The sequence below is a fragment of the Pinus tabuliformis genome, chromosome 4_2 (genome assembly GCF_031772625.1).
Source record: "Pinus tabuliformis cultivar Carrire ecotype Pingquan chromosome 4_2, CPIR1, whole genome shotgun sequence".
Lineage (NCBI taxonomy): Eukaryota > Viridiplantae > Streptophyta > Pinopsida > Pinales > Pinaceae > Pinus > Pinus tabuliformis.
Window position 1 is genome coordinate 1,071,697,827 of NC_142304.1, and position 8,608 is coordinate 1,071,706,434.

Sequence of the window (8,608 nt, forward strand, 5' to 3'; positions counted from 1 at the left end):
TGCGGTGAAACATCGTCCTGCAGTACCTGATAACATGAGATACTAGCAAGTTGTCTGAAGTGATAAACAAATTGAGATTTTTTTACAATAAAAAGATGAATTTGAGAATAGCAACATAGATTTGGAGGATGGACTAAAACATCAAACTGATGTACATATTAGTATATAGAAACTTGTTATTTCTGATGTAAATAATTCAGCAAATAAAACTGTATATAAAACTGAAATACATAAAGACCCAGAAAAATAGGAATTCAAAGTACTTCAACTCAAGGATAACATTTTTCTGAGAGGACTTGCCCCTTTAGAAGAACTGTTAGACTTTAATGACATTTCCAAAAAGCCAAAAATTGAACCAACGGGAACAAACATTGAAGAATGCAACATAGGAAGTGAGAAAAACCCTAAAACCCTAAAACTGTCAAAACCATTGCCTATCATGGCAAAATGAAGGTATATAGCTTTGTTTGAGGAATTCATAGATGTATTTTCTTGGAGCTATGAGGATTTGAAAACTTATGATACTAACCTTATACAGTAAAAAATTCCAATCAAGGAAGGCCAAAAACTGTTTAATCAAAAGCTGCGTAGGATAAATCCTGTCCTAATGCCCTTGGTTGAAAAAGAAATCAAGAAAATGTATGAGGCTAAAATCATAGTCCCAATCAAGTATTCCAAATGGGTATCCAATATTGTACCTATAGGAAAGAAGACTAGTGAAATAAGATTGTGTATTGACTTTAGAAATCTAAACAAGTTTTCCCTTAAGGACAACTACCCCTTACGAAAAATGGATCACATATTACAAAGGGTAGTGGGTTCTAGTAGGATCTCCTTACTACATGGTTTCTCAGGGTATAATCAATTTTTAGTGTATACTGATGATCAAGATAAAACATAGTTTACTACTTCTTGGGGAACTTTCATGTATGTGAAAATGCCCTTTGGATTAATGAACGTTGGTGCCACTTTCCAAAGAGCAATGGACATTGATTTTGCAGATGAAATTGGACATTTTACTGTGATTTATCTTGATGACATCACTTTTTTCTCAAAGACTGATGAAGGACACCTAGCACATTTGAGAAGAGTATTTGAAAAATGCAGAAAATTTGGTACCTCACTGAATCCCAAGAAAACATTGTTTGGGCTTGAAGATGGAATCAAAATTGACCCCAGTAGGATTGAAGGTATCCTTAAAATCATTCATCCAAGAAACAAAAAGGAACTTCAATATTTTATTGGAAAATTTGATTTTTTGAGAAGATTCATACCAAATCTTGTTGAATTGCTTAGAAATATAACAAAGATGCTCAAGAAAGATACAAAAATTAAATGGAATGTTGAAGCTAAATAATCTTTTGATATGGTCAAACATGCATTAACAAAAGCTTCAGTTTTAATCAGCCCAGATTTCACCAAAGATTTTATTATATTTTCTTTTTCATCTCAACATACTATTGCAGTTGTACTATTACAGAAAACCAAAGAAGGATATGAACAACCAATAGCATTCTTTAGAAAAGCTCTGAGAGATGCTTCTTTAAAGTACAATATCATGGAAAAATAGACATTCTCTCTGGTCAAAGCAATAAATGGTTTCAGAGTTCATGTTTTACATTTTGATATCATTGCTTATGTGCCTAATGTGGTTGTCAAAGTTATTCTAACACAAAATGGACTCGATGGGAAGAGAGGAAAATGGATAGTTGTTATTCTGATATAGAAATCAAGCCCACCAAGTTGATCAAAGTACAAGGATTAGCCAATCTAATGGCTTAATCAAATTTAAATGCACTAGATCTCAACATCAAGAGGAACTGATGAATCCACCAATATTATTCAATTCATACAGTCTAACCATGATTGAACAAATTTCAATTTGTGTTGATAGGGTAGAAAATACAAATCCGCCAAACAGTTTAAGCTTGGAAAATCAGTAGCTAGGTAGAAATTAAATTGGTTCAATCGTTCAATCTGAACCAATAGAACACATAAGTAATAGAGTAGGTTAGGAATTTAAAAAAAAAGAAAAGAGAAAGTGAAAAAGGGTCTACAAGTCTAAAATCACCCTGCAAAAATAAAAAATGTTAGATTAGAAACAAAGGGTAGGTAGATTGAAAGAACAATAAAGAGGAAAAGGACATGAAAAATTCCTTCTAAATGTTTTATTCCATATTTCATGTATTTTTTCCTAATGTGGAAAAAAGAAATTAATAAAGGAGAGGGGTCTAATAATGTGCTCCTAAATTTATTCCATACTCTGCCTCCCATTTCATTTCTTTTTCCAACCCCACCGCCCATTCGCCCATCACATCAGTGATTATCCACCTCGAACCTTCCATCAAATCCTTGCACTCAATGATCGATCCAACGGCCCATAAGAGTTTTCGGCCTCTCCTCACCCTCCGAATGTTAATGCTCGGGGGGGGGTCTGAAATCAGTGGTTTTCCTCCGCCTATGTGTCACGCTCACATAATTTCGCCCCCCCCCCCCCGCCACCTGTCGATTCCGCTTACCACTCAGGGGGCCCTCTGAAAAGTGGTTTCCACTCTCAAAAAAACCACCCATCTGTCATTACCATTCACCACTCCTGCCGCTCCACGACACCACTCTGTCCCATCCACCTATCACCTCCATTCCCACACTATACCTGTTACACATTCAATTCATTAAATCGTTAGCCAACGGACTAATGCCACTTCAATGGGAACTCTGCAAAATTCACAAATACATCATCTCTCACCCATTTACAGAGTTTCGATATGTCCTCTTTTCTTACAGGTGAAGTGAAAATTTGTTGAGATATACATAGAGAAGCAGTTAACATAGTGAATTATCAACACAGTAGCAGAAAGATATAATTGTCTACGTTTAGCAAGTGTCCCCCTTCTTGAATCTCGCTTTCTACTCATTCCCTTTCTGTTTTCCCTCTCTGAGTTCCATCTTCTTCTCATTCCTTTTCCAAATTGCAGTTCACCTGCAAATCCTAAAGACAGTTTGGGTATAAAAATTTCCAAAAAATAGCCATGCCACCGAAGAAGAAAGAACAAGAGTTGTTTAATCCAATGGTGCACCCACCAATGGACTTGGACCATATTCCACTTGCAGATAGAGATTCAAGATACATGAAACAATGTCAAAATTTGATCTCTTTGACATCTATTGTTGATGGGAGGACAAATCCGTCGATGAAATGGATGATATAGGACTCTGGGATCCAAATTTGCCTTTCTACATTTTTCCCAAGACCCATAGCTGCCCAGAATTGATCAAAAAATGTCATTCCCTCTATAGCCCACATAAAAGAGTAGTAGTATCCCCTACAAGAGAAATATTGTTCACCATTGATGATAAATACATAATGCAGATGATGCAAGCTCCTACCATTGAAGGAACCACTCATTTTTCCCATAAAATCCTCAGTGAAATGTACCAGAAGTTAGAATTTGCTAAAAGAGCTAAAACCCTAGAACTATTCATGACTGAAGAAACCCCATGGCCTAGAAAAAATCCTCCATATCCTCTTCTTTCCCTAATAGAACCAGGCATATAGTCACTGTGCTTTCATATCTGCTAGGGTATTATTCAAATCAGTGGCTTGATGAGGCCATAATAGGTTTCTTGTCCATATTGTCATCAGAGTCAAAGCCCTCTATCTTGTTTAATTTTAGTCAATTCCTGGCAGATGCCATCCATGAACAATTCATAAATTTTACTATAGAAGAAGTGTTTCAGTATTCTTCAGTACTGGTTTATATGTTTGTTTATTTTCAGGCAGATAGGTTTCAGTTTGTGATGAGCAAGCTAAATGAAGAAGGTGAACCTCAGTCTATCATCTTCTGGACAACCTTGGTGATGAAGGATCAAAGGGACTTCACATACAAAACATTCATAGAGATGTTTGTCCATCTAACTATGAGCCTCCTTTGTGGTACAGAAAAACCCAGAATCAGTGAAGAAATCAAAAGAATTATGTCGCCGACCAACCAAGTTAGAACAGGAGGTTGGTATTTGTACCAAAATTACACATAATTAAGGATATATGGATGTGAATTGGCCCCTTATAAGTTGCCAAAGTTCCTCCCCCTGAGGATATTTTCACTAGATTATATCAGGTAGCTGAAGTGCACTTTGTGGTAGTAAAGAAGAAGTCTCAATTTAGGATCAAATCCCAGATTGGTCCTTTTATTTGCAATAGCAGGGCAGCAGGTGAGGAGGTTGATAAGAAGTTGAAAGAAATGAAGTTCACCCACAGCTTCACATGGTCCTATGACCCATGGGGTATCATCTCCAAGAAAAGGGTGGAAAACAAATCAACACCTTATATTCACACTCACATGCTTGAAATAGAAAAATTCATGAACCAGACAGAGTGGATGCCTGAAACCTTGCAAGAGGCTGAGGAGCAGATACTTTCTTCTTCAAGTGCACAGACTCCTAGGCAGCAAGAAAAGTAGAGTACAGAAGAAAAACCAAATAAGGTCAAGCAATAGGAAAAAGAAACAACTGGGAAAAGTCAAAGAGAAGATTAGTCACCACAGACTGATACTTCTATAAAGGAGTTCAAGTTGAAATTTAGGAAAAGGGAAAGGATGAATATGGACCTTGAACTAGGTAAAGAATCACCATAGCAAATAGTTATCAACCTCAGTGATATTCTTGGTTCATCTCCAGCAGGAGGTCAATATTTTCCTATGACTCCTATCTCAGAAAGGCAACAAACTATTCAAATTCCCACATCTACCAATGTAATAGGAGAAAAGGAGGAGACCATTTTTGATACTTTCAGAGAGATAAAGATCAAAAATGAAATGTTGAAAAAGAGTACTTATGCTCAGTTCTGGAAGAAAAGTTCTACTTCCCAAGGTAGACTTCTATCAGCTTTCAAATCAGAGAAAGGGAAAATGCATATGGCATTCCTTGAGGCACAAATAGTAGAACCTAAAACTCCAGCGGATTATAAACAGACTTCCTTTGAGTTTGATGCCAGAAATGTTCATCCTATTGATCAGCTAGAAATGCATAAGCAAACAGGTGAGATGATCTCATCCACTCTAACAAGTACCTCTATGAGTTTGTTTAAAATGCAGGTGGCTTTATCAAATGCTCAATCTCAGTTGAAGATGGAAAAGATTTCATCTCAATCAAAAGATAACAGAATTAAGTCCTTGGAAGATTTAGTGGTGAAAATTTGGTATGATCCATCAGATGTGAAAGCAGTAGAAGAGATTATTAAAAAGAAGGAGGTTGATATAGCATCCTTGAGAAAAAAATTCAAAATTCCTGCAACACAGGATCCCTTGACTAAAGAACTAGAGGAAACAGAGAGTCAGAAGGCAGAAATGATGAAACTGATAATGGATCAGTCACTCCAACTAAAATAAATGGAAACAAAGATGGAGAAGATGGTATAGGAAAAGGAGAAAGTAGCACAGTTAACAACCACCACTGTGGAGGTTGTCCCTCTTACAGCTATTCCCACAACTACTCCAACAACTACCAATACACGTACAGGAAGCAGTGCAGAAAAACTAACCAAATCTATGGAGAGCATGAACTTTTAGATAGAATAAATCAAGAGATTGGAAACACAATTCAATGTTTTGCATGACCGGATTAAAAGAGCTGAGAGTGCACATTCAGTGGAAATGTAGAGGGCACGAACATTAATTGAAAAACTGCAGAAATCTGAAAAGGAGTCATTAATTGGTAACTGTGCTAAACGTTTCGTTGTTTCCTTCATTGTGCATCATTCGGATCTTGTTGTGAAATAGAAATTTTAGAGTAAGATATGCTATTGGAGCACCTTATTTCTGTCTGTGTTTACTATATAAGTGTTTTCCTCTGCGGTCTGGTTAAGAAATACTTAATATCTTTTTAACCACTACCGATTTCACTATTCTGTCATTTAATTCTTTAGTGTGATTTAATATCCAGTAGATATAGTTAGCTAGCCTTGCTAATTCTCTAAAAAATTTGATGCTACAATCCATATTTTGACTCCATAGCCCAATGGAAAAGGTTTAAACAAGATCTATCCCAACAAACCAAACAATCAATCAATTAATCAATCTTTAATCTATATAACTATCCTAAAATATTAAAACCCTAGAAACAAAAATCAAATCTCAAAATATATATACAGAGCCCTCTCTGAGCCTAGGATGGCTAGATCCTAGACTCCAAAATGGTTTGATGTATCCTTTATGACCCTTTTTCTTTCCAATCTTAAAAATCATAGAGCGATAACATAGTGGTGACCATACTGGGGAATATTGAAAATTTGTCATTTCATTCGAATTCAGAGTACCCAGTCAAAAGCTTTGTATGATAAGATAGTTCCTAAGATTGGTTTCCTTTCTACTCTTGTATATATTCAGTTTATCTATGTTTTAAATCTGAACATTGGCTCCCAAAAGAATCTCTACTAGATCCCACCTAGATCCAAATCCTCCTACCATAGTTGACAATCCTGAAAATATCTTAAGAAAAACTCCTAGAACTGAGAATCAGACAAGCAACATATTTCCTCATAGAGCCAACTATCTCCCAGAAAACTTTTCTACCTTTCAGGATATCCAGTTTGATTTACACTTTGAACAAGGCTTATTCAAGACTAAATCAGAGAATTGGAAAGATAATATTATCTTTGATCCATCAGTTTTACCAAAGAGCCCAATAAGAGAACTTTATTCACAAACCGAATCAGATCTTCAGCTCTTATAACATTTTTACAATCTTCAAGATTTAGTAACAGATCTCACCTCGGAAATTGATGATGCTTACCTTCAACGCTCAGTAGAATTAATTGCCTTAAATATATCAGCTTCATCCATCACATCTCAATCTACACATATTCAGTCACCAAGTCCTACTGTCTCCATAATTCCCACCCCTTATTTTATCCTTCCACATAGGGTTACTCAAATTCATTTACTCTCATCTCCACCTAGTGCTAATCCAACCTCATCCCCTGTTCAGCCTCCTTAAAGTAGTCTTCCACCACCACCAATCATGGTAGCCAGGTATGCTCCCTTGGCGTTGCCAACACCATTGGCCAATACGCCACAAGACTATTAGTCCAAAATCATACTATTTGATGGGACTTGTCCTTTAACAGCCCAACAACATGTGGATAAAATGAATGATTTTTTTGACTTACCGAGGTAGATGAAGAAAGTGTTAAGCTTAGAATGTTTACTCAAAGTTTAGGAAGAGAAGTTCGAAAATGGTTTAAATCTTTGCCTGCAAATAGTATAAATGATCTCCCTTCATTCCACCAAACCTTTCTTAATAGATGGGAATTCGAAAAGAACCCTCTGCAGATTTTATCAGAATATGAAAATATTAAAAGGGAAGTAGGTGAAATTGTTTAGGACGATTGTGCTAGATTCAACAATACCTATAACGCAATTCCTATAAATCTTAAACCACCACAGGATTTAGCCTTGATAAAATTCCTAGATGGCTTTGATGTAGATATGTCCTACCATCTTAGGGAAAGAAATTCTCAAACATTAGAAGTGATGCAAAGAGATGTTGTAAGTGTAGATGCTAATTTACAAGCAAAAAGAGCTAGGATGAAACTGAAGGAAGAGTGACGATAAGAGAAGAAGCTTCAACATCCACAACAGAGGCTAAGATTGATTCTTTAGTGAGGACCATGGAAATAATGATGTAGAGAATAAGTTTGAATGAGAGAAGTGTCCCTAGGGAAAACCAACCTGTTCCCTAGAACCGAAATCCAAATCCTAGAAGAAACACTCCACAAATCAGACAAAGAGAACAAAGAGGCCCCGATTAATAAATTAGGCCCCATTTCAAGAAAATTATGCTAATGAAGATGTAGGTGTGGTTGAAGAAGTTGAGGAAAATCAAATTAATTTAATGGGGATGAATCGAGATAGTTCTATTTTTTTTATACAAGAGGAATGGGAACTGTTTTTGTTAGCTCAAACAGAGTTGGAATGTGAAGAATCTGATGACTATAAACATGGATTTGAGAATGCCATCTTAGAATTCCATAGACAGTATAATCTTAGGAGTAAGAAAAACAATGACAACTCAAACAAAAAGAATTCTGATCACCCTACCAAGAATACTATTGAGCCTGATCTCAAGAAAACAACTGAAAGCTCTAATAAAAATATAAACAGTTCAGAAAAGAAGAACACAGAAAATGTTACCAGGAAAACAATTGATGTTTCTACTAAGACTGTCCAAACTGATATTCCTAGTACAAGTCAACAAACTGAACTTGTCACAAAAGTAGTGGCCGAAAGAGCTTATTTCTCAAATCTGCTTAAAATTCAAACACCATTCAGTATCGAGAATGAACTTGCTAAACTCAAAATTTATATTCCTCTCACTGAATTGATAAACAAAAATGTGTATAGGTCTCAGGTCCTAAAGGTACTCAACATAGGAGAAATCACCGATACTATGAACTTGAATGATGACCAGCCTAAGCTTATATTTGGACCAAAAGTTGATGGAAAGCCTTAAGAAGGAGGTGTTCCCCCATTTTATTTCAGTCTTAATATTCACGACAAAATTCTTTATAATGTTATGTTGGATTCAGGTGCACTGCATAATCTTATGCCGT